General features: G+C 43.4%; 1 protein-coding gene across 4 annotated transcripts in view; it reads right to left on the bottom strand.

Annotated features, from left to right (window-relative positions):
• The window catches only part of Sulf1 (sulfatase 1), a 198,089-nt gene that overhangs the window by 88,381 nt on the left and 81,935 nt on the right, over window positions 1-27,773 (bottom strand). The window lies entirely within an intron of this gene.

The following is a 27,773-nucleotide window of genomic DNA, read 5'->3' as shown; positions in this document are numbered from 1 at the left end:
CAACAATAAACTGGCACAGGATACGTGAGTAGAACTGATGAAGTGTAAGCATCACAGTGCAGGAGAGGGGTTCCCTTACTCATGCCAAAGTGCTCAATTCTAAGAAGGGGGGGACTTGGGACATGAAAGAAGAAAGAATGTGTACTGGTCACCCCTCCCGTCTGCATCATTCTGTTCTATGCAAACCTACACACGAATGCCCTGGTTACTTCAAAACTTTATGAACTGTTTGTACACAGCTCTAATGTTTCTCAGTCTGTAATTACAGAAAGAGAGAGAAAGAGAGATTCAACACAAGAAATGGCTGTTTTTGAATAAGAAACTAGAATCTGCAGCAAGGCAGTCCTTGCCAGCAGCATTATCTGCAGAGAAACAAACAAGGCGATCCCAGCTGATCTTGTGGCTCTGGGAAGTCAACACATATAATTCTGTGGGTTTTCCCCTTCTTAAATCGGGGTTATTTCTATGATTACTTGCATGCTGACAACCCCAAACTTCCAATTATTTTGCACTGACTGTTTGGTATCTGTGCACTTGTTTTAAATCATGAGAAACCTGATACAAGCACGAAATGAGAGGGCAGCAGCGACTTGGAGCCGGGAAGAGCGGGCCTGGCTGAACCGTCCCATATAGACGCTTCTTAGAGGGCTGGTCCCTGATCAGCACAACTTGAGTCACCGCTCAAAGGCTGTAAGCGTTTGTGGAGAGAGAGGGAGCGGGACATGCTTAGTTCAGCTACAGTAGGAGCCATCGTCTGTGGATGGTGGTGATGGGATGGACACTCAGTGATACTATTCAGAAATCACCACCCATGAAACAGAAAGCCCTCGACAATTAAGATACTGGTAACATTCCCCGGAACCCAATCAACGTGGCTGGTTATTCTTTTCTTTATCTTACTTCCTTTGCTTCTTCCTTTAGGAAAAAAGAAAATTAGCTTTCACAGCACCTAGTATAGACTACATCAGACATGATTTCCTCATAAAGAAAAGGAGAACAGAGTAGATAATGCTTTCACATAGTCAATGGCCTTCCCTGCAAACTAAAGGTGCAAAAGATCCCTATGGTCTTTACTGCCACAGGATTTCTTATTTTACTTTCTAACTAAACATGCTCACTATAATTGATTAACAACTGTATGTATTTGTGGAGGTCAATGTGATGACTTGATATGTATGCATTGTGCAAGAAGTATAATTAATATAGCCATGTTGATCATTTTTTTTGTAGTGAGAACATTTAGAATCTCAGCAAATTTTGAAGTGCACATTACATGATTATTATTGTTTATTATTATTCATAATAATACCATTTGTTGATATTTGAGACAGCACAGGCTGCCTGCCTCAAACCTGAGATCCTCCTCTCTCGACCTCCTCATTACTGGGATTACAGGTACATGCACCATCATGCTGGGCCGCCAGTACTCTATGATTAAACAGTGGTCAGCTTGCTGTGCCATAGATCGTGAAAGTTTATTCTTCCTGAGTAATTGTAACCTTGCGTTCTTTAGCCAGCTGATGTCCCAACTTCCAGGATATTACAAATTCATAATATTTATACCTTAGAAGTAGAAAAATTGAATAGGAAAGAAAAACTGAACTTTCAGACGTGTCTGGTGGCAAGGCGCTCTTCATCTTTTGTCCTGCTTCCCTGCCTAAAGCACACAATGAGCCACTCTGAAAGCGCTGCGCGGGGCGGGGCGGGGCGGGGCGGGGACGCTCAGTGGGCAGCCCTGGTCTAGCGTGTGTGAGGCTCTGGGTTCCATCCTCAGCGATGAAAAAAACAAAACCCAGCTCACCACTGCACACAAACCATTCTTTGTTCAAAGATGACCTTTTAGAACCTGTCATCCTCTCACTGGCTTCCAACTCCAGGAGGAAAGGAAGTGAAGAAGGAAGAAAGAACCCTGACAGATAAAATGCAGGACTTGACAGAGGAGACAAGTCGCGACATTTGAATTGGATACTTTGTGGTAGGCGACAAGCGTCCTTAGAGACTAACAATTTGTCTTGAGAAATGGTAGAAAATGGGAGAAATGTAAAAGAAGGCTTTTTCTCACACATGGCAAGAGCGCTTGAGGAATGGCATGTACTCGCAAATTCGGGCCAGAATACAAGTTGCCTTTTCTCCAACTCGGACGCTGAGACACCCAGTGGTAGTTATGGTCGATTGGTATGGAGGGTTTTCAGGATTTTCTTCATAGGGACAATCACCTCTAACTATACATGTGGCGTTTTGTTTCAAGCCACCTATAAAGTAAAAATTAAGAATAGCAAGACTGCAAGCCGACGGGAGATAAAGTTAGGTTATGTGAGCATTGTCTGGTAAACCCCAAATACATTGAAGTCCCTGTGCTCCCAATAGGCTTACAGGGCACTTGGGTTTCTACTCCTTTTTGTGGGGACAGTTTGATCCTGAGATTTGAAGGGCCTGCAGGGTACGGGTACAGATTAGTGGTTAAGTGTTTGTCTAGCATATGCAAGGCCCTCAGTTCAACCCCCAGAACTACACTACAAAATTACATTTAAAGGGGGAAGATAGCCAACATGTCATTGCTTTTGTCTACAAATGGAATTTTCTTTGGAGGCTAGAGATTCTGGGGCACACTGAGGCCCTTGTTGAAGAACTGTTTTGATAAGAATATGGAGATGTGTATGCACTTTTTACCCTCCTTTGTTAACATTTGCCTTGAGAGTGTAAGAAAGCTAAGTCGGTCTTAGTAAAAATGAAGGACTCTCCATACAAAGTTCATTTAAAAAATGACAACTTTACTTAAGAAAGCGTGAAGGGATGAATTTTATGAAGTGCTGCCCCAGGATATAGAATTTTCTTTCTAATGTTCTCTTGGGGAGTCAGGAAATGTACGGACACCTGTTGCTGTTTCCAAAAGTTGAAGGCTGCCTTAGGAAAAAGCAGCCTGGTACCTGAGCCTCAAGCTAAACCAGCTATTGATTTCTCCATGGAACACCAAGTGTTGACCTGTAACAATTATTTGTATTTGGATATTTTGCAGACATTTTCTCAAATAATTAATGAAATGAGCCTACATTTCAAAGGGGGGGGGGGAACCCTGACAGTATTTGTTACCAATGATAAAAATCTTTTAGTTTTCACGATAAAATCAGAAGTATGGAAAATTTTGCCCAACACAATAAGTTTGGCAGAATCCTACAATGTGAAATGTTTTGATATTAATAAATGTTACTTTTTGATATGACAAAATAAAATGTGCTACCATTTACAAGAATGAAATAGTCAGTGAACAGTTGTTTCCCATGTGGCTACTATGCTATAAAAAATTGCACTCACATAACAAGATGTCCACTGAGATTTAATGTAAAACCATCAGTGTTTGAGTATTTACTATAGCTAGCCTTCAAGAAACTGTCTCTTATTGAGGTTTATTATAATATAAAAATAAGATCTGCAAGTGGCCGGTAATGCTGTTAAGATACTTCCACTTTGCCAAGTACTTATCCACAAAAAGAGCAGATCTCAGTCCTGTACTTTAATCACAACTTAGTCTCAGCAGAGCCAAGTGGATACTTCTGCGTGGAGAGGGCTTTTCAGGTGTGTTGTTGTAATTCCAGTACTTGAAAGACTGAGGCAGGGAGGTCACAGTTCCAGGCAGCCTAAGGATATAGGCCAACCCTGTCCCAATAAGCAAATGAAGAATAGACGATAGAAATTGGTTAGGCAGCTTAGGGTAACAGGACACCAAAGTGAAGAGCTTTCTCTTGGCTAAACACCGGATTTGTCCTCCGGCCTGTACAAAATCTAGGTCACTTTAATATGAATTAGGAGTAAAAAGCTATTCTATCTGGCAGGTAGTTAGCTAGAGACTGGCCCACAGACACATGGACGTCACCTTGCCTGCTCTGGCGAGGACCCGTATCTGCTCCAGCCTCACCCAAGATGGCTGAAGGCACCAGTTCTAATGTCAGCTTCCGGCTTCTTCCTCAGCTCTTCCTGGGCTTAGCACCTGAGGGCTGGTGCTTCCTGAGTCAGCCTCCTGAGCCCATCAACCAATCAGGTCCCTCCCTCACACACCCAAGTCTGGTGGTGAGGCTCATTCATATAAATGGGCAAATTTTAATATAAAGAGATCTTCAGGGCTAAGAGTTTGAGAACTGTGGCCTCTAATCTACCTGGCCCTATAGTTAATACTTCCTCCTTCTCTACGTTATAGCTCTGGCCCTATCATAAACTCTTACTTTTTTTCTCTAAAAGCCTTGGAATGGTTCTCTGTTCTAAATGCAAGGTCGTGCATAGCAGTTGCTCATGAGGTAATGTTGGTGCATGCATGCGTATGTACGTGTGTGCTTGCTTTTCCCTTTTGCCCCTCCTCCCCTCCTTTCCTTCCTCGACTTGGGGCTAAGGATTCTTGAAACTAGAAGGCACCTTGAAAGAACCATTCTAAACTTAGAGGGAGGGAGAGAGTTGGATACTATTTTGTACTTCATTCATATATTACAGGATTTTTTTTTTCAGTGACCTGTTGCATTATAATGATACAAATGAACAAGCTTGGCTTTCCTAGATTTTTTTTCTTTGTCTATTCATTGAGAAAGACAATAGATAGAAATCAAAAGTGAGATGTTTCAGCAAGAAAGGCACCTATGAGGGATATGAGTGGAGTATTTGTTCAGCATGTATCAAAACCTTGGTTTGATTCTCCACTCAGGGGTGGAAGGGAGCAGAGAGAGAGAAAAAGAGAGAGCAAGAGAAAGCTTTTGAGACCACCTCAGACCTGCAGGAATTCAAACCACATTAAAAACAATCTGACTGGGGGCTAGGGCTGGAGTTCAGTGGGTAAACATATGGCCGGCGCTGGTTCAATCCCTGGCACACACAAAGAACAAAGAAGCACATTTTAAAGAATACAAAAATTCCAAGACTAACACTCTTGTGAAGCTTCCTAGGAGCACAAATTTGCAAAACAAAAGAAAATACTGATTCAAAACTTCTTTAAGGGCTGATGTTAGTCACTAGTCCCAATGGTGGGGGATCCCAGAGAATGGTAACAGTGTTGGAAGGAAGTAAGAAAGGAAGAAAGGAAGGAAGGAAGGGGGCGCTGGAAAAGTCAGTTAAAATAGTTTTAATGAGGGCTGGAGAGATGGCTTAGCGGTTAAGCACTTGCCAGTGAAGCCTAAGGACCCCGGTTCGAGACTCGGTTCCCCAGGTCCCACGTTAGCCAGATGCACAAGGGGGCGCACGCGTCTGGAGTTCGTTTGCAGAGGCTGGAAGCCCTGGCGCGCCCATTCTCGCTCTCTCTCCCTCTATCTGTCTTTCTCTCTGTGTCTGTCGCTCTCAAGTAAGTAAAAAAATTTAAAAAAAAATAGTTTTAAAAAGAAAATAAAGGCACACCCTCCTGTTGCTGTGGTCCATCTTATGTTGGCCAGGGGGTGATGTCCACCTTCTGCTCATGCCATCGATTTCCCCTGCCATCGTGGAGCTTCCCCTCGAGCCTGTAAGCCAAATAAACCTCTTTTTTCCAGAAGCTGCTCTTGGTTGGGTGATTTCTACCAGCAATGTGACCCAGACTGCAACAGTAAAGTGGTACCGAGGAGTGGGGTTGCTGCTGGACACCTGACTATGTGGCTTTAGCCTTTTGTAGCTGATTTTCAAGAGGAATGTGGAAGGAGTTGAAATCTTGGCCTAAGAGATGCCTTGCAGTACTGTAAGTACAGCCTGATGGACTAATCTGGTCAGAGCTGAGAGACCTGAAGGCAGTAAGAACTACGGACTGTGAGGTTTGGCTTATGAGGGTGAGAAAGAGCTTTTGCCTGGACTGGGCTAGCAGTTTGTGTGAGAAGCTTGCTCTTGTGTCCATGTCCTAAGAAGTTGTACAGGGTTGCTTTGCATAGAAATGAACTGGTGTGAGCAGAGGAATATGGCACAGAAAGAAAAATCTTTGGGTGAACTGCTGCCCGTTCAGCTGCAACTGAGAGATTACAACCTTTGAGACTGGGCTAGTTGACCTGCGCTGGGGCAACAAGAAGAATGTAGACTCTTTTGAAGGGGCCTGAGTGCTCAAGGAGTCCTGTTCTTCAAAGTCTGCTTTATTCCCCCTGGATTAACAAATTGGCACCCTACCTGGTATCATGGAGTATAAGAAATGCTGGAAAGAGGGTAATTGAGTTTGCAACACGGTCTTGTGTTTTGGAAATGGCCATGGGCAGTGTGAAGCGGGTTTGCTGGTTGCCTGCATAGAGACCGCATGGGGCCATGAGGATGAACCGTGGCTTGCAGTGGAGACCCAGTGGAGATGCCGGGACCATGAGATGGCTGCGGAGGAGCTGCCGGTCCTGATGAAGTTTCCCAGGACTGTGAGTAGCCTAGCTGGAGGGGCGGAATTGGAATGCCAGAGACTTGTTGCTGGTTAAACTTATCGGACTTGAAGATTTGTCACTGGCTAGAGTTGTTGGACTTGAAGCTACAGAGTTTGATGTTTGCCCTGGTTGTTTTAAATCTTTTATTGGTTGAATGTTTCTTTGCTATGCCCAATGCCATCTTTTGCAGTGTGAATATTTATTCTGTGCCATTATGGGTTTTTTGAGGTTATTTTTTGGTATTATGGCTCAGTTAAAAGATCTTGGACTATGGGGATGTATGAACATCATTGGAATTGATAAAACTATGGGACCTTTAAAGTTAAAAAAAAAAATAAAATAAAAAGACAAAAAATAAAAATATTAAAAAAAACAAAAAAAAAGAAAGGAAAAAATAAAAAAACAAAACAAAAAAAAAACAAACAAAAACTAAAAAAAAATAGTTTTAATGAAAAGACACCAATGTTGATAAAAAGAACTAGTATCATATTAGGCTTCTTAAGTAGGTATATAATCTATGAATGAAATTTGGCTTTGAGTTTACCTTTTTTTTTTTGGTGTTTGAGGGAGGTATCACTGTCTCACTCTAGCCCAGGCTGGAATTCACTCTGTAGTCTCAGTGTGGCCTCGAACTCCCAGTGATCCTCCTACCTCTGCCTCCCAGAGTTTTGGGATTAAAGGCAGTGCACCACCACACCAGGAGAGTTTACCCTATTTGTATTAATATCATGAAGCTTTGCATTAGGAGGCAGAATGTTTCAATAACAAATAAATTACAAATGTCAACGGTGGCAAGTAATAAAAGCATATTTGTCATTCAAACTCCAGGTCACAGCCAGGGGGCTGAGAGCCCTCTCTGCCCAGTCACATAGGATGCAGGCTGACTGAGACAGTGTTGCTATGGCTGTCTTCAGAACCAAGAAACAAGGGGAGAAAAAGCAGAAGAATTTGTGTGGCTCTCTTCTGGAAGTGACACCCAGGTCATGTTGAACACTTCATTAGTGATAAGGCTGCACCCAGCTGCAGGACAGCTGGGAAGTTTGGTAAAGTGGATGGAACTTTTTTTGTTTGTTGTTTGTTTGTTTGTTTGTTTTCAAGGTAGGGTCTTGCTCTAGCCAACGCTGACCTGGAATTCAAATTTACTATGAAGTCTCAGGGTGGCCTCGAACTCACGGTGCTCTTCCTACCTCTGCCTCCCGAGTGCTGGGATCAAAGGCATGCGCCACCATGCCCGGCAGATGAAGCATTGTTTAAAGTACCACTGATGTGCTGCGAGTGTGCAGGGCCACCTGTATTTCATGCATTCATCTTTCTGTGTATATGCTGGAATGCATACTTAAGAGATGTTTATAAATCTACTTACAGACTATGTGAAGAAATGAAGAAACATTTAAATACACTAACACATGATATCTCAAGTGATGAAGGCACAATCTTCACAAAATTCAACCATCCTTAAGTACCAAAAATGTGCTTTATAAAGGCAGTGGACAGAGCTCAGTAGTAGAGTACATGTTAGTATGTTTGAATCCTAGATTGAATTCCCAGCACCACTGAAACAAACAAATGTGATTTGTTTTGACAGACTTAGTTGTTCAATTTTTTTAAAGACATGGCTTAGCTATGTAGTCCAAACTTTCCTGCCCTGGCACTCATGTGTCTCTCAAGCTGCCCTTGAACTTGCAATCCTCACCTTAGCTTCTGGGACCACTGCCTGTGCCAGCATACCTGGGTCAGGTTTGGGGATTCTTTAGAAAGCACGTTTCATTTTTGATCTGTTGTCCTTGTATATGCAAATCTAGCAGCATGCAAATTTAAAGTTCTACATTTCTAGTGATACCCTTGTTGGAAAAAAAAAAAAAAAGCTTTCAAGCGACTTAGATAGTACATTGATATTTCAAAAGCGTTTCTCCATTACTTCATAGTCAAATTATGTAGAAAGACGCAAACACCTGACCTATGGAAATTACACCACAGTGGAGAGAATTCCACGGACCTACTTCCTATGCTGTCGCGCTCCCCTCCACTTAGAGGCTCTGGAAACATTTTGCAGGGGTTGAAATGTGGAAGAGTGGAGATGCGAGCTCAGTGCCTAGATGCTGCTGGCCCGGCACAGGGTGACGACCAACAAAGAGATCTCAGAGAGACACAGTGTGAAGGATGGAGAGCATTTCAGAAGTACACAGCTGCAGAGAAGTCTAGTTCCTAGCTCATGGCAGATAAGGGGAATCAGCATTCTTTCCAACTTATTACACATAGGATAACTTTTCAAAGGAATGCAGTGACCATATGAAAGGCAAACCCTTGCTAAGAGACATTTTCAAATAAGCCTAAGGCTCAGACTAGTTCATGTAGGTGTTTTTCAGAAATCCTCTTTCACAGGGTATACTAAGATATGTTGCTCTGATGCATAGTTTTGTGTCTTTTCATGACAAAATCATTTTCACCACACACCTAAAAGCTCTCTGTTGGTATAAGCTTTGAACGACTCTGGGCAGCATAGCTTTACATTTGCTAAGCAGAGAGTGAGAACTTCAGGTTATAGGGACATTCTTGCCTGTGGTCATGGAAGACACCATTACAGTAGAACTAATTAAGTAGTGGCAGGCTTTGCTGGGAAAATTAATTCATTAATCTTAGCCATAAAGCATATAATGAATGAAAATTGTTTATTTTTGCTGACTTCTGTCTTATTTATAACATCCTTATCTAATCAAATGCATTGATCTACCTGCAATTGCTACCTGGACATAAGACATAGAAAAAAAAAAATAGATACCACCTAAGGGAACAAAACAGCATATTTTTTGTTTGCTTGCTTGTCTTTCAAGGTAGGGTCTCGCTCTGGCCCAGGCTGACCTGGAATTCACCATGCAATCTCAGGTTGGCCTCAAACTCATGGCTAGCCTCCTACCTCTGCCTCCCGAGTGCTGGGTTAAAGGTGTGCGCCACGAACCCTGGTAGACATTTTTTTAAGTAACTGTCAATTCATTAGCATTTACAGTTTCACATGAAGCTGCATGTCCCAAAGACCCATGATGACTGACATAAAATACGATTTTGCTTTGGCTTCCTGTCTGAGCAGGAGTTGGGAGAATATTTTAGCTAATGAAAATATTGTATCCACCCTAGCCCCTAAACTGTTATGTCTTATTTGTAAGGTAACTCTTCCTGAGCTTTCTGCTCAAATTGTGACCTATACTTCTGGATGCTTGGGTGGATTTGAGTCTAATAAGTGGATGCTTACAGTGGATCAGTCCTTAGGGTTCATCTAGACTTCTAGACTTCAAACACCCGGTGCTGTTCCACTTCCAGAACTTATTTTCTCACTAATGACTCTATTTGTTGTTTCAAATTTTTCATTTTTCCAGCGCACAAAAGAATAGCACTTGTCACACAAAGGGGCTGATATAATTCAACCAGATGATGTGCCGCACAAGTAAAATCAGCCATTCATGCAAGCTGGTCACCAGAGGCTGTTTCAAACAATGCCTGTTTCAAAGGCATCCAGAGTAAGCCCTTCTTTCTACCGAGTCAGTTCTGTGAAGCCATAAGCACATATGTGCCACAGAAAAGGATGTTTATTAAAACCTGATGCGATATTAGAGATTACAATGCAGCAGAGTTCGACTGATTCTGGAGTTTGGGCTTTCAAAGAAGAAAGAAACTTGCCATGCTATTTGTAAGCTTACTGAAACAGAGCAAGCGAAATGATACTTTGCATGTTAACCAAGAAAAACAAATATAAACAAAGCTTCCCTGTGATTTGAACTGGGTTTCCATATGCCATTTGCCTCTGACAATCAGGGAAAGTAAAAGAGCTTTCACTGACAGGCAGATAAGCCCACACAGGAACTACTATAGCTGGAACCAGTGATGAGTTTGGGTTGTTAGGAAACATTTTCATAGAGTAGTGAATCACAAGTAAATCATTCTGTTGGCCCACTACAGTGAATTATTATGAAATGATTATGTATCACTTAACAACACTTGACAACTTTAAAATATCTGTGGTCATCATTAGTTGAAATAAATTCCTAGTTACCAAGTTTGGCTGTCTAAAAGTTTTCCAGGTCCCCAACACTTACCAAGAGTTCCAATAGTGGCAGAGCTCAGGATGTTTGGTTTCTGTTTCCCTGAGCCTTTCTTCTGTTTCCTGACTGTATTTAGTTGAAATCATCGATCAAAGTATACGAGATCACATCTGACACATTTCTGGACCTAGGGCTAGACTACTGTAAATCAATGGCTCCAGATTCATGGAAGAAAATGTCCTTATGTACCATTATTTTTGTGCTGGAAGTTAATCCAAACCATAAATCTTTAATTGGAGAGTAAAGCCAGAAAATTAAGATGAAAACCTGGATGAGAGAGTCATGATCCAAGCACTGGCTTCCCCTCCATCCCCTGGCAACAAAGTCATTGACTTCCCTCCAGCAATTAGATTTTGAGGAAGTATAAGAAACATGTTTACCACCCTTGGCTCCCAGTTTCAGAGTACTGGATATTATACAAGAGCTCTACAAGAAGAAAAGGTCAGCAGGGCTGGAGAGATGGCTCAGCAGTTAAGGCATTTGCCTTCAAAGCCTAAGGACCCTGGTTTGATTCTCTAGTACCCACATAAAGCCAGATGCACAAGGTGGTGCATGTTGGTAGTGGCTGGAGGCCCTGATGCACTCATATTCTCTCTTTCAAATAAAATGAATAAATAGTTTTTTTAAACCAACCATTCTACTACAAAACAGGCAGTGAAGTCAAGTAGACAACTTATAAAACAGAGCAGAGGGTTTGTCAGCACTACATGGAGGGTGGAGGGTTAGTTAACGCCTCTAGTGCTCCTGATTGAGTGACAGACCTAGAAAGTTCCTAAGTGATGCTGGTGGCACTGGTCCATGGTATAGCAATCGATCCATTAGAACACTAAAGGAGAAATGTTTCTAGCCCTTTCCATGAGGGTGCACTTCTCAGATCTACACACTGGCTGGGGCGGCCGTCAGTCAGAAGGTGGGACATAAGTGAGATTGCCAAGTATTTCATCACTGGTAGGATGGCTTTGGGATGCTCTCTTCTGCAGAGTTGTGGAGAAGGCAAACATTCTGGTTCCCTCTGTCTTCACTGCCACGAACAACTGAAGTTTACATGGAAAAGTTTTCAACTTGCCTGGGAAAAGCTGCCAGTGATCTTTGAGGGATTCTCAAATGACTAACACCCCCCTTCTGCATATTCTCTTTCAATGTCTGAAGAACAGGTTTCTCGAATACTTGACAGTGGTGAACTAGTGGAATCTGCCAGGGGCCCAGAGAAATGTTGAAGTATATATATTGTTTTTATAAGGTAGAGTCTTAACTGTAGTCCAGGCTGACCTGGAATTCACTATGTAGTCTCAGGGTGGTCTCAAATTCATGGTGATCCTCCTACCTCTGCTTCCCAAGGGTTGGGATTAAAAGCTTGCGGCGCGTGCCACCATGCCCGGCTTGAAGTTGGTATATTTGGTTAAGATGTCGTGTACAATAAGAGAGGCTGGCAGCTGACACATTCTATTTTATGTCTTCGGGTGAATTATTATTAGAAGTTAAGAGAGAAAATCAGTGCCTTGGTACTTGTTTCAGTGCACCCACCTCCTCAGTTTTGTTTCCCTCTCCCTCCTTTCCTTCTCCTTCCTTCTTTCTTTCTGTTTGACTTGTTTACCTTTTTTTGTTTTTCTGGGTCAGGGCCTTGCTATGTAGCTCTGGCTGGTCTGAAACTCACTATGTTTCTGGATGCCTCTAACCTGCAGCGGTTCTGTGCTTCAGCCTCAGGAATGTGGGGATTACAGGCAGAAACCACCCCCACCCCCAAGTGTTCCTATTCTGTTCTCGTGTCTCCCGATCACCCTTCACTCCCACCCATGTCCCCCTCTTTGAGAGGTAGGCCAAAGAATATAGTTGGTACAGAAAATACAAGGAATCGAGTAAACCAATATGTCAGCCCACTGTGATGTGCAAGGCACCATTAGTGCTCTGGGGTCCTCTGGCCCACAGCATGAAGGAGTACGGTGAGAGGCCACAGGGAAGGAGCTGAGCTGACCAAGCACAATGGCAGAATCAAGCCAAGGACAAGCTTCAACCTTATTAACTACATTGTCTGTCTGCATTCTTGCAGCAGCTGCAGCACATTCTCAGAATCTCTGATTGGAGCTGGGTATGTGGAGCACGCCTTTAATCCTAGTACTCGGGAGGCAGAGGTAGGAGGATCGCTGAGAGTTCGAGGCCCCTCTGAGATGCCGTAGTGAATTCCAGGTCAGCCTGGGCTAGAGTGAGACCCTACCTCAAGAAACCAAAAAAATAAAAAAGAATCTCAGATTGGGATGGGTGGCTGGATCTCCAGGATAGAAGGGAAAGAATGTGAAGGGAGGATTTCTTCTTCTTCTCATTATTATTGGTTTGTTTGTTGGCAAACAGAGAGACACAGAGAAGAGAGACAGAGAGGAGAAAACGGATATGCCAGGACCTCCAACCACTGCAGACAAACTCCAGACTCATGCACCACTTGGTGCATCTGGCTTTACATGGGTACTGGGGAATCAACCCTGGGGTAGTTAGGCTTTGCAGGCAAGTGCCAGACCACTGGGCGATCTCTCCAGCCCCCAGGATTTTCTTGTCGTCTGACTACAGGGAGTCATTTCCAGAAGCGCGGGGACAACTGCAGGCGCTGGGCACGAGGGAGCTGGGGCATGGCTGGCCTCCTGCCTTGGCCCTCTCCTTCCATTCTCCGGATTCCTGCCCCTGTGCCTCTTCACGCTCCTTCTCTTCATCCCTCGGTGGCCACCGCTCCGTTCTGTCCCCTGACTTCTAAGGTCCCTGACTGTTCTCCTTACTCTGCTCACTTGAGCCACCAAAGTGTTCACGCTTTCTGAGATGTAGAAGTGGCTTTGCCCATTTCCAAGAAGGAATTCTCCGCTCGAGGGCATTGTTAACCCTTTATGAACCCTTTCATAGCTGTCATTTCATCTTAGCCACGTACCTTCTGAAGCCCATGCCACCCTTGCTCTTTTCCTTCATCCTTAATGAGAAAAGGGAGATTAAGAACGCTTAAGGGCTCCATCCAATATGTATAACTGGGGACAGAAACTGGATGACCCCACGCTAGAGCCCTTAGTTCATAACTGTGCTATTTTTTGTATTTTCCCTTGAAATGCATTTTCACTTTCAATACCTTGGATATCTAAAGAACCTCAAACTGAAATTAATGGGGAGAGACTTTAGGGTCCAAATGAGCCTCAGGTGTCACTGTTATTTCCAGGCATCTGTGCTGTGTTTCTTGGTATCTCTCCAGAGAAGAAGACAGACATCAGTATTGCAGCCACAGGCCACGCAGCTCCCCTTTCACCTTGTAAACAGAAGGGGACTCCTCGGAGCTCAATAAGACAAAGCATCGTTGCTGGGTGAGGGAGTGGACCAGCATGGTCAAACATGAATATTCAAGACCACGAGTCACAACTCCAATGAATGAGAGGGTCTCCTGTATGTGTATTGAGCATTGTGGAGTTGTGAGACAACTTGCCATGATTAATTAATTAATCCTCGGTGCTGAGGCAGAAGGTAAAATAATTTGTGCACAGTCACGCAGTCGGTCATTCTCAGGCTCTGAGTTAGTCCTGGAGTGCTAACAGAGAAGAGTAGACTTGACTTTTACTTTTGTGTTTGTCGTCTCAGCAATTCTCTCCCCACTTTTGCCCCCCCCCCCACCTATCCCTGAAATTTTCTGAAAGGAGGGCAGGTGGCTGCCAGCTGTCCTTACCCCACACCCTGATGACATCATCCTCAGTATCTCTAGTCCATGGAAATTCTGTCCACTGAGGTCCTCCTTCCACCAAACCCCAGTAGGACTTATTCCTCCAACCTAAGCGGGACACCCAAGGGAGTTCTCCTGGGGCCTGGCTCCAGCTTGCTGGGTGGAGGAGGCTCAGTGTGGTTAGCTTATTGTATTTGGCTGCAGGAGCCTTTTTTTTTTTTTTTTCACTATCTTCTCCAAAGAGATTTTTAACTCTGGCTACTCACAGCAATCCCTCAATCATCTATCACAGCAGGGGAAATGAGGGGTTCCAAATACATGAATTTCCATGATAGCTTCTTAGCTATTTAATAGCTCAAACTCAAAGCCAACCAACCATAAGGAACCATTTTTAAGCAAACAGAAATTGTACAAGGAACTCCCTAAAGCTCAAGAGTTTATGTTTAAAGGGGGGGGGGTTGCTGGAGGGATGGATTGACACTTAAGGCACTTGCCTGCAAAACCAAAGGACCCAGGTTCAATTCCCCAGTACCCATGTAAAGCCAGATGCACAGGGTGGTGCACGCGTTTGGAGTTCGTTTGCAGTGGCTAGAGGCCCTGGCACACCCATTCTCTCTCTCTCTCTCTCTCTCTTTCTGTCAAATAAAAAAAATGAAGAAAAAAAAAGATGACTCCTTGCTTTGTTACAGGGAGGCTGTACGGGTTGGTGACTCTTCTCCATGTCTTCTCACCAGGTGACTCTGGCTGGGGCAGCAGCTCCTGGGTGACAAGTGCCATGCTCATGGTATTATGGGAAGAGCACCATCGGTGCTGGAAACTGGAAATGCCACTTACAGCACTTACACTCCTCTGGCAAACCTCACCTGTTCATCTGCCATTGATCAAAGCGTGTGGTCAGGTTGGGTGGGTGGGGAGATATTTTGTTTCCCTGAGTGGGACAGAGTTCTAGGAGCGGACCAGCAATAATTTAGGAGATGATATGACCTACCACACACACTTCAAGCTAATTATGCATATTTTCTTGCCTGCACAGAACACTACAAATGACTTTCGACCCTGGGTTACCCTTGTTAACATAAATGTTGCCACTGGTTATAACTGAAACTTTTCTTAAGGGATACTGGGAAGTAGAATGCTGAATGAAGACACCTGATTGACTGATTACTTATCTATTTATTTATTTATTTGGATTTTTGAAGCTCCAGTCTCGCTCTAGCCCAGGCTGACCTGGAATTTACTATGTAGTGTCTGGTGACTAGTGTTTGTCATGGGTGCTTTCCATGGCATTGTTTTTGTCTCCTTTGTTGATAATGTTATTATGGATGTGCTTGCATCTCACCGCTCTTTTTCCTCCTTCCCAATATGTTAGAAATGGATCATAAAGAGCAGCTTAGGGCTGGAGAGATGGCTTAGAAGTTAAGGCATCTGCCTGTGAAGCCTAAGGACCCAGGTTTGATTCTCCAGGACCCATGTAAGCTAGATACACAAGGTGGCACATGCATCTTGGAGTTCATTTGCAGAACCTAGAGGCCCTGGTGTGCTCTATCTATCTATCTATCTATCATCTAACTATTATCTACATATCTATTATCTATCATCTATCTAGGTATCTATTATCTATCTATCATCTATCTATCTGTCATCTATCTATCTATCTATCTATCTATCTATCTATCTATCTACCTACCTATCTGCCTCTGTCTCTCTCTCTCTCTCTCTCTCTCTCTCAAATAGATAAATAAAAATAAAATACTAAAAAAAGAAAAGAGCAGATTAGACCTTACAGGGGCTGAGCTTCAAACGAAAGCAAAGACATGAACATTTCTCCCACATGTGATAAGTTGGTGGGGTTTTAGTACACAGATGTTGGGACAGATGTTTGGGTGTGGGCGCTTCCTTGGCTTATAACAGTCCTTCCTGCATTTCCGCTGTTTGCTTATTTTTACTGGCTATTCAGTGTTAGATAAATGAAGTTAGAAAAGCGTGGGTTTGGGATTATATTCCCAAGAGGCATTCCACCCCTGTGGTGTTCCACATTTAACAAGTGGGGTTTTACCCACATAATAGGACCGAGCAGTTACTACCTGCCATCTCTTGTTCAATTTGCTCTAATTGCTATCAATGTTTTAATTGAGCAGCCTTTGGCTAAATACAGGTTGGGAACTTCATTAGGCACTGGGAGTTAATGGGTGAATGAAAAGAATGTTGCCTTTGCGTGGATAACAAGGGAAGACTTGCACTTTAAGGGGCCCAGGGCTCCCCAGAATGGACTGAGTATTCACTTCAGGTAAGGTTACTCTGAACACCACAATGGAGTCTGATGATCTTTGTTGTTGTCTTCAAGCAGGGCCTCACTGTAGTCCAGGCTGACCCTGAACTCATGGCAATCCTCTTACCTTTGCCTCTGGAGTGCTGGGATTCAAGGAGTAAGCCGCTGTGCCTGGCTTCATTTTTATTTTTTTATTTTTATTTTTTTATGAAAAACATACTAACCAGTCAAAGCAGATGAAAGTCAATTTGGCTTTTGGACATTCCTTTTCCTTTTTTTTTTTTCTTTTTTCTTTTTTGGTTATTGTTTACTTGTTATTTGGAGGCAGTGTCTCACGTAACTTGGACTGGCTTTCAACTTGCTTTGTAGCTGAGGATGACCTTGAACTTCTGATCTTCCTATCTCTTCTTCCTGAGTGTGTGGTTTAGGCATGCACCAAGTTTGTGCCGAGCTTGCTATTATCTCCTCAGGATCTTGTGTGCGCTCGGCCAGCACTCTCCCCGACAAGCCACATCTCTAAGCCCAGACCACTATTTCTTCACTAGCGTTTTCGTCCAATGTATAATCAGTTAGCTTCTGAAAGCCTACCCTTAAATTGAATGGAGAGATAGATTTGTCAAACGTTAAAATGATTCCTTCCTTATATCTTGAAATCTAGTGGAAGATACCTTTGTTCTTTCTGTAGATAAAATAGCTTCTGGGTTTTCTAGGTGTCATGGGTCTTTGACATACTCAAATCTGTCCTTTACAAAGAGTAGGAGGTTGAGATGTTTAAGCTGAAATGCACACTCAGGCCCTCTGTCTTGGAAGCTGGTAGCTATTTTCCCCTAATAAACCATATCCTTCCCATCTTAACTTGATGTGTTTGAAGTGATTACCAACCCAGTCACTCACGGACATAGCTGTTCACCATGCATAAATTAATTTAATGTACAAATAAACAAAGAAAAGATGTTTGTCCTAGTTTCTAAACCTGTTCATGACAGCTCAAGCAAGTAGAATATTGCTGTTAGGTCTACTTATTCTTTCAGGGCACACCCTCCACCCGGTGAGAGTTCACAGAGGCAACCAGGTCCCCTGAATGCCAATCTAGCGAGTGAGGGTATAGTTGCTGCTTCAAAGCACCTTAGTACCCGTCAGAGAAGCCCACGTTTCCAAGAGGTACATGAAAAAGAACTTTTAGGCAAAAATATGTCAATGAACTAAGTGAGACTAAATAACCTGCGTAAAGCCTCAAGGTTATGTTGATTTTTAACATTTCAAACAGCCTTTTAACTAAAATAGATTAGAAAGTTTGATCACACTGCTGAAAAAATTCACTTTGACATGACATGAAAATCAAAATTTTAAATAAGAAAGGATTCCTTTGTAGCAACCTAGAAGTTTTTCAAGGGGTAGTGGCTGGAAAATATAATTTTCTAGGTCGGAATCATGTGGGAGAGGGCAGTGGGGATTAACAGTTAGACCGGGAAATCCACCTGACCTTATATCATTGTATCACCTGGCCTGACCTGACCCTTGGGCAGTGGAAGGGTGTGGGGGGCGTGGCATTTCAGAAGACAAAGTGGCACCTTATACCATGTTGACAAGGTACATCTTCATATTTAGTATGACGGTGACACCTATTTTTCTCTAATTCTGAGCTCTTTGTGTCTGTTCTCATTCGCTAAAGAAAATGCATTCTTCATATTTAACAATGGGAATAGTTCTAAATGATACAGTTCACACTATTAATTGTGTACTTCATCATTCATTGTCACCATTCACAGCAAGATCCTATGCATGGCAGTGGCAATGTGCCCAGCTATTGGTGACATCTCTCAGCTTCCCTAATAGTGATGCGCCCACACCCACATGTCTGAATGCTTTCTAGTGAAATGTAATATGGAGAATGGCAGGGTGAGTCCATAAGAAAGTTATTTGTCCCAGATCATGGCAAGAGCTTCCACAGCCATCTCTGACCCTTTCAAAGCACTACAGTGGGGCTGGAGAGATGGCTCAGCCATTAAAGCATTTGCTTGCAAAACTAAAGGACCCAGGTTCGATTCCCCAGGACCCACATAAGCCAGATGCACAAGGGGCATGTGCATCTGGAGTTCATTTGCAGTGGCTGGAGGCCCTGGCATGCCCATTCTCTCTCTCTTTCTTCTCTCTATCTCTCTCTCTGTGTTTGCAAATAAATAAATAAATAAATTTTAAAAATTAAAAAAAAAAACACCACAGGGATGAAAGAGAAAGAGAGGGAGGGCTGGGGGGAGCAAGGAAATCTGGCTCCTTGGTGACCAACATTTCGGCTCTTGACATTCTTTATGTTAGACTTCCGGTACGATTTGAATTTCCCCTATGTGTGTTCAAAATCCCATTGACATTTCCTAACTAAAGTATGATTTCTCTTCCCCTCATTCCACAACCATCCTTGATTTAAATTGTTGGGAAAACATGGCCTTTTAAACCTGAGAAGAAGAGTTTGTTTACATTTTGGAACAGAAGAAACAACAGCCTGTGGTTATTGTGAGATGTGAAGAAAGAAAGAACCACACAAATAATGTGTAATCACGACTTACAGCAAGTGAGGTGAGGTCCCTAAGAAGACACTGGGAACATGGAATTCTCTCAGCAGGCATCATACTCCAAACTATATCTAACACTTAAGGTAGCTTAGGATTTCTGGGTCACTTAAAGCATGTTAGCACTCGCTTATTAGTCATGAAAATGAAAACCAGAAATGGATTCCTGTTTTATCATTTCCCAGATTCAAGTGGGTTTTATTATGGTATAAATTGATCTCTAGCTTATTTAAAAAAAAAAAAAACTGGGTCAGTGACAATGAGGACAGCAATAAGCAAGGTCTGGAATACAAGGCCTCGGGACTCCTCTTGAGTTTTTTGGACAAAGGTTAAGTGAACGGTCACCATCAACTGGTGGGGGCTGCCCACCATGTTCTACATCCCACAATGTAAAAATTCTGCCAATGTGAAGATGTCATGGCTCTGAAATTTTCAATATCTTCTAAAATTATTGATAGAGTTATAAGATTACCTTTATTTTGTTGTATTGAATTTATTTGTGGAAAAAAATGATCAGCATTCAAGGGGTTGGCACAGAAGGATAGCCAACCTGAGCTATATAGTAAGCCTCAGTCTCAAATAATAATGAAGAAAACTATTCAAAAAGCTTATCTTTCTTGGTCTGTAGGCATTTTTTCTTTCTTTCTGGCTCTTACAAATGAGACAATTTTCTGTTCAAAATAGGAATTTTGCCTTCACTTGAATTGTAAGATTTTTTTTTAGAAAAAAAAAGACTCAAACTTCAAAAATTCAAAGTTTTTATACTTTATAAGAACTTGGAAAATTATTTCCTTTGCATATCTCAGTTATACCTCAAATTGAGATTTTTTACAACTGACAGGATATTCCTGGGGGGAGGGGAATTGCCATGGTTTATTGTCTATAATTATAAAAGTTGTCATAATTTTTTAAAAAATATTGTATCCCCTGTGGAGGAACACAAGCACTGTCATTAACACATGCATACATTCAGTTCCCACACACATTGAATGGCTGGCTCCCCCTAACAAATATTTAGAAGAGAAGGCATTCTTTGTAAATTCTTCTCCCACTGAGAACATTAGGATTCTGGGATATGTTACTTAAACAAGAAATCTACTTTCAAATCCATGTCCAGGGAGCGCTGTCTGCTTTACAAGCATAACCGTAAAAAGCGCTTAGCTTCCCTTTCCACTTTTCATTACTTCCTTTCCACATGTGATGGATTCATTACATCTGATTGAAAAAAAAAAAACTTCTCTCAACCAAGGCCAAGCCTATTTTGGCATTTCCTCTTGAGGAAATATTTAGTAGTGTTGAAACAGCATGTTAGCATGAACAAGTGGCAAAGATGAGTCCTTCCTTTACTTGGACTGCTTCTGGGTTCTCTGAGAAAGAGACGGGTGTATTTCCTGGTGCTCAAGTGACATTGGCAGGCCAGCTGGTATCACATCCATCAGAAGAAATGTCAGGTTGTCTTTACCTAAGACTGGCTGAAAGGCTCTGGTCTCATGTGTGGACAGGAGAAAGAGTATTTAAAATTAATATGCTTTACCTTTAAATATCAGGATGAACTCTATTGATATTTGACTCAATTCAGTGGAAATTAATACAGACCTAGACACTTTATCTTTCCTTCTCTGTGGACACTACCCAACCTCTCCAGTCCTGATCCATTGTTTTTCATCACCCTTCTCCAAACACACACACACACACACACACACACACACACACACACACACACACACACAATTTCTTTTTCCTCCTTTCCATTTCTTGTGAATTCCCCTTTACAAAAGTATATGAACTATACCTCATAGGAAGGACTGTGAGCTTTGAAGGTTAAAGACTCTTGTGGAAACATAAGATAGCTTTGGTTCATGTTAATCAGTGAGCTGACTCTAGTGAGAGTGTCAGGAAGTGCTTAATGCTATAGTTTTGATCTGGAATATTCCCAAAGGTCCAAGAGTTGGAGGCTTGATCACTAGCCTGTGTTGCTTTGCTGAGGGTGGACTCTTGACGAGGCAGGGCCCAGGAGGAAGAAGTTAGGTCACTGGGGACATGGCCTTGAAGGAGTTATTAGGACTTCTTGAATTCATGAGGTGCACAGACTTCTTACCTCGAACTCCTGTCATGATAAACTATGCCAACACAGGCCCAAAGCCACGGGGCCAGGACAGCGTAGCCCAAGACCTCTGAAACCATAAGCCTAAATAAAATTTGCCTCCATACAAGCTATTCATCTCTGGCATTTGTTACAGTGTCACAAATGTGACTAACAAAATCTACTGATTTCATTTATGAGATGTTGGTCATCATTTATGATTTGACAAGTCCTAGGTGAGGTACAAATAGTTCATTTGCTCCAGGGACTCATGATTGGTCTTCACTAGGGAATTTTACTTATCAAACGGTGAAAGAAGCACAACACATATGTTACATGGTACCCTAAATCACAGGAACGTGTGCTCCTAACCATGGCCAAGGCAGACAGAGTGGAGACCTATGTCTTGGTAGGGAGTCATCTCCTGTCTGACCCAGGAACCAGGCCTGCTGTGGGAAAGAGAGATGGGACTAGAAGGACATTTTGAATCTGCTTTTCTGTTCTCTCTGGCACAACTGTATGGCTTTGGAGAAGTCCATGCCCTCTGTTATTCACAAGTACTCAGTTCTAAAATGCTTTAATGATGCTTCTCATCTTCCAGGGGCCCACAAGAACCAAATGACTTAAATTAGTGGAGCAGGTGATGCATGTAAAAATGTCTCATAAACATCAAGCACTCTAGGATTTTGTTCTCTATTTACATAAACAAATCCACAATACTGTGTATGTCAGTGACTTCTCACTGGTGCCACCAAATACCTGACCAGAAACCACTTAAGGTTTGTTTTGACTGATACTACTGTTCAACGTCACAGTCCATCGTGGCGGGGAAGGCGTGGTGACAGGAGCATGAAATGAAACAGCTGGTGATGATGTGTCCACAATCAGGAGGCAGAGAGCTGACAATATGGGTGCTCAGCCAGCTCTCTCTCATTGTATAGTCCAGGAATGCCAGCCCAGGGGATGGAGCCACCCACATTAAGTGGGTCTTCCCACGTCAGTTAACCTAATTTAGGAAACCCCTTACAGGCATGCCAGAGATTTGCTTCCATGATTCCTATTCCCATCAAACTGACAATATTAACCATCTCACTGTGTTTTGGCAGATCTTGTAATGCTATGGCATGACTACCATTCTGTGGTTGGGCAGAAGAATCTGGAAGCAATATGGCTCCCTTCCTCCATTTCCTCCAGCATCTTCCCCACTCATCAGATGGAGACGATCAGTCCTGCTGCTTTTCTGTTCCTCAGTTCTCTTCCCTTTTCCCTGTTCCTTTCTTCACCACAGCAGTTCATGCCCTAGTCCACTCTGTTCTAACTTATTGTGGCATTTTCCCATAGTCTTTCTACCTCTTGTCTGCTTCCTCTTTAAGTTCTTCCTAACAGCTGGGACACACGTCAGCGCGTGCTGACTTAGCATGTCCAAGGCCCGGGGTTCCATCCCAGCACCAGGGGGAAAAAAATGACCACCTCTTCCTTCAGTGTTTTCAGCCACAGTTAAATATCTAGTTCAAAACTGCCAAGAACAAAATCTTTTCATATTTGCATATCATTGGAAGATATGAGAAAATTAGGACGTTTAAACGCCTTTTTCAAATAGCATGAAATCTTTTCATCTTTAGACGCTTTTCTTTTTTCACCGAGCCTCAATTTCAAGATCATTTTCATTCCATAGACCAAAGGAAGAGAAAAGAAAGAAAGAAAGAATAAAAAAAAAATCATCAGACTTTATCTCAATTGGTCTGAAAATCATTTCTAAGCTTTTAAGTTGTCCTTCCTCAGAACAATGGCTCAGGTATTTAGACTGGAAGCAGCCCCTTCCGCCTCCCAGCCCGTGGGTAACACAGAGGTGAGGGCTTGAGTGGGGGACACCTCACTGACAGACGTGCCTCTGTGGTCTCCAAAGATGGCCTTGGACATTACAAGGCATCAAGCTACAGGGCTGAGCCTGGCGTATCCCCCTTTGTTTTGGAAATAAATTCAAGCGTAAGAAGACGCCAGGGCTGGGGGTTTTAACGTGACACTTGCTCCCCTCCTCGTGTGTGCCCCGTGCCTCGTGTCCAAGCTCCTCTCCGCGGAAGCCTGTCCTCATACCCCTCCCTCCTCTGTCGGACTCGCTCACCTGCACGGGACATCTCCAGAAAGGGACTCTGGCCTTGCTGCATTAGTGTGCCAAGCCTAGACCTCGGCAGTCTGAGTGCGGCCAGCGCACGCCCCTGCTGAGTGAAGGGTTTGGTTCCCTCCGGCATCCTGCAGGAGGGTGGGGAGAGAAACATGTGCCTGCACAAAGCGCTCTGTGGTTCAAAAGAAAAACAAAAGGCAAAACCAACCTAAAAATGAAACAAACTAGCAGGCCTAACAAATAGCAGACTGAGTAATTTATTCCTTAATTTAAAAAAATGAAAACAAAAGAAAGGCCAAAATGGCCACACATGGTGGCTCATGCCTGTCGCCTCAGCACTTAGTAGACTGAGGCATGAGGATCGCCATGAGTGTGAGGCCGACCTGGACTACATGAGTTCCCAGTCAGCATGGGCTACAGTGTAAGAGCCTATAACCCACCCACCCCTGCACCAAAACAAAACAAACAAACAAACAAACAAACAAACAAAAACGCAAGAGGGCTGGGGTTGTGAGGAGTGCTTCTCATTGTGCTAAGCTGAGACCTGATTGTGACTAGATTCTTTGTACCATGTAAAAGCCATGCATGGCAATGCATGCTTGTAATCCCAGCACTGGCGAGGACCCTAGCTTGTACAGCCAAATCATTAAGTTCTAGGCTCATCGAAAAGCCACTGTGTTCAACAAAACCGTAAGTCAGAGAGCCAGTGAGGAAGATGACTGCGGGGCCTCTGACCTCCACAAGCACGCGTGCACACGTGCACCCACACATGCATGCGCAACACAGACACACACACATGCAAAACACCCAAACAAACCCCACAAGACCAAACGAGTATGTATAGCATTGCAGTTCTGCATCTGCACAGCAAGGAGCGTGGTAAAGACACAGCCTCAGAGAAAAGAAAACAAATTGTGAAGGGAGCAAAAAGCAGAGTCAACATTTCTGTTGCCTTCAGTGGTACAAACTGCCACACAGGGGACGACACCCACTTCTGCTGCTGCACAGGCACGAGGCTCACCTTCCCTGATAACCTAGCACAGTGTCAAGCAGGTGTCCAGGCTTCTTTGCCCTTTATGGCAAAAATTGGGAAGCATTAACATCAGGAATTAGCATAGCCATATGGGAGAACATTCTGGAATTCATATTCTTGAGGTATCCGTAAGATGCCCACACTCATGCTGAGAGAAGAACTAAGGATTTCCATAACTATTTACCTATTTGATGTTATAGTCTTAGAGACCAGAAGCTGTATCAGAAATTAAGGACATTTCATGATAATTTCTGTTCACGGAAATCCATTTCACATGACACTGGATTGATGTTATTAAGATGAGGCATGTGCAACAATAAGTTAACAGTACCCTATGGGTGATAAGGTGGCTTTCTGCTAGGTGCTGACACTGGCTCACCAACACTTCATAGAGCCCTACTGTGAACCAGAGGCTGCCAGGAATGGCCAGTCACCCGCACCCGCTTCTGCACATAAAAACACAGGGAACGCGCTTTTAATCCCAGCACTCGGGCAGCAGAGGTAGGAAGTCAAGGCCAGCCTAGGACTACTAATTGAGAACCAGGTCAGTCTGGACTAAGTGAAACCCTACCTCAAAGAAAAAAAGTGTAAAAAGCAAAAGGGAGAGCTCTGAAAGGGCACCCGGGGGCCCTGCTCCCTTGCGCAGGAACAAATGTTTCTGAAGATGTGCACACGTGGTGAAGCTGCTATGGACTGAGAGCATAGCATTCGCCTGGAACAAACTGAGAAAGTGAACCTTTCCCCCCACATTTTAGCTGAAAGAAGTAAAATCTGGGGCATTAAGTAGCTTTCCCAGGGTTTCACAGTGGGTATAGAAAGCATTCGATTTAGGTCATCAAGCACCTGGGACCTTCTCAGGAAGCCACTCAGCCTTGCTGGAGGATGGCACTGGGCAGGAGGACAGTTTCCCTGTGCCCCTGGACTTTCCAGCAGGACTGCTCGATGTCTTGTGAGCCTGACACACCTGCCTGAGTGATGAAAGGCACACTAGCCATTTTTCCCTAAGTGAAAAGAAACTGGTGACTCAACATACAAAGACTCTGGAAAGAGACAAGTACAATGTACTCTGGAGTCTGTGCTCAGGAGGCGCTCCATCCTTAGTTGTTGTGTGTCTGTTGTTTTTTCCCCAGGATTTTGGAGACAGGGCCTCACTATGTAGTCAAACTCTCGACTCTACTTTCTCAGCTTCCTGACAGCTAAGATGGCAGGCATGCACTAACTAACCAGCCCATAAAAATATTTATGGGCTGAAGGGATGGTTTAGTGGTTAAGGCATTTGCCTGCAAAGCCAAAGGACCCAGGTTCGATTCCCCAGGACCCATGTTAGCCAGATGCTCAAGGGGGCGCACATGTCTGGAGTTTGTTTGCAGTGGTTGGAGATCCTGGCATGCCCATTCTATCCCTCTTTCTGTCAAATAAATTAATTAATTAAAATTTAAAAAATAAAAAATATTACTTATTTGAGAGAGAAAAAGAGGGGAGTATGGATGCACCAAGGCCTCCTGCCACTGCTCTCCAGATGCATGTGCCTCTTGTGCATCTGGCTTTTTGTGGTTACTGGGAAACTGAACCCAGGCCATCAGGCTTTGCAAGCAAGTGACTTTCACCCTGAGCCATTTCTCTGGCACCCTCCTCAAAATGGTCAAACCTGGAACAGATCATTCTCAGTGAACTTACCCAATCACAAAAAGATAATCCCCACATAGTTTCACTCATCTAGAGCCCCTAACCTGAATCTACCCAAGATGCCAACATACCTAGTAAGCATCTCAAGGACCGGACAATAGGGTGGGTGGGGAGGGAAGGGAGGGCAATGGAGGGGGTGGGAGACAAAAATCTGGACCCAAACAGCAATGGTACCATAAAATTCTACATCCTAAAAGACAGACCAAATGGTTGAACCTTCACCAGGCCCTTAGAGGGAACACCTGAGCCATAAGACACTGGAGAGGGTATGATGAAGACTAACCTTAATCTTCTGCAGCTCCTCTCTCTCTCTCTCTCTCTCTCTCTCTCTCTCTCTCTCTCTCTCTCTCTTCTCTCTAACTCCTTTATATCACTTATTTTTTTCTTCCTTCTCTTCGTAGGCACTGACTGTAACTCCCAGTATCAGCAGATGGCTATCATCAACAATGAGCTTTTGATCAGAGAGACTTTCAAGGTTTCCTAAAAGAATGACAGATTTCTGTCAGAGTATTTGATGACCCACCAAAGGTTAGTGGTAAGACCCTACTGATGAAGACACCATATGCAGTTGACACATAATATGGAATGACATGGCTGGAAGCCAGAAAAGAGTCAATCCCCAGACAGCGCATTTAGTGCCAGAAGGTATTATTACATGGGCAACTGGGGGAAAATGGCCAATATCTGTCGAAGCAACTCATGGTCTAACCTACTTAGCAGCAAATAACCTGTCATGATGCTCACACAAGTGCAATAGTGGTGCACAGCCATGGTGGGGAACCAACTGCTCTTGATTTGGCTAACTGATCCCCTCAGTGGTAGAGGACCCATAGCTGAAGCTGGGAAACAAGTCAGAACGCCACTCAAAACTGAGACCGTTCTCCATTATCAAGCTACCACCCACCAATTGTGGGCTACAAGAAGGCCTATACCTATTAAATTCTCCCTACAAAAATAATGGTTATCCATTTATCTGGTGCTATCTTTACTCTCCGTCAGAATTTGCTTCTCTTTTTCAGATACATGCAGATCATAAGGAGAAAATCACCCCATCATACCTCAAAAGGGCCCCAGCTGAAACTAAGAATAATTGGCAAAACAAGCAAAGGTGCTATTTTCTTGGTGTACCTGGTACCAGCACAAGGGTGAAGGAGATCGACACAGAGAAAAATCAACTCCTATCAAATCAGATATCCAGAGTCACTGGGGCTCCCAAGACCTCATCACTGAATCAGACCTAAAATGAACCCAATATGGTTCAGGGAAATTTGCAGAAGAGAGGGGCACAAAGAATATCAGAGCCACACGTTGGGTCATGATACACAGAGGCACTACTTATAACTAATGGCTAACTCCAGAATGTATGACCCATATACCCCCAAAAAGAGGGTCAAGGTGGAGGGGGAAGGACAGGGAGGAGGCTAATAATGGTACCAACTTGACCATATTGACTGAATACAAAACTAATTTTAAAAAATCTAAAACAATAATAATATAGCTGGGCGTGGTGGCACACACCTTTAATCCTAGCACTCGGGAGGCCAAGGTAGGCGGATCACCATGAGTTCAAGGCCACTCTGAGACTACATAGTGAATTCCAGGTCAGCCTGGGCTGGAATGAAACCCTACCTCAAAAATGAAAAGGGAAAAGAAAATAATAATGTTTAAATGATAGTCTTAAAATGCACTCTACTTTAAGCCTGGGAATGTGGTAATCGATTATACCTTGCCATTCCCTCTACAATCAAATGAACCTAGAATGCATAGTGCCCTCTAAGAACAGACAATACAAGTGAGGGCTGGAGGGATGGCTTAGAGTTTAAGGCATTTGCCTGCAAAGCCAAAGGACCCAGGTTCGATTCCCCAGGACCCACATTAGCCAGATGCACAATGGGGCACATGCAT

The sequence above is a fragment of the Jaculus jaculus genome, chromosome 2 (genome assembly GCF_020740685.1).
Source record: "Jaculus jaculus isolate mJacJac1 chromosome 2, mJacJac1.mat.Y.cur, whole genome shotgun sequence".
Taxonomy (NCBI): Eukaryota; Metazoa; Chordata; class Mammalia; order Rodentia; family Dipodidae; genus Jaculus; species Jaculus jaculus.
Note: the sequence above shows the minus strand (reverse complement) of the source record. Positions and strands in the feature narration are given on the sequence as shown.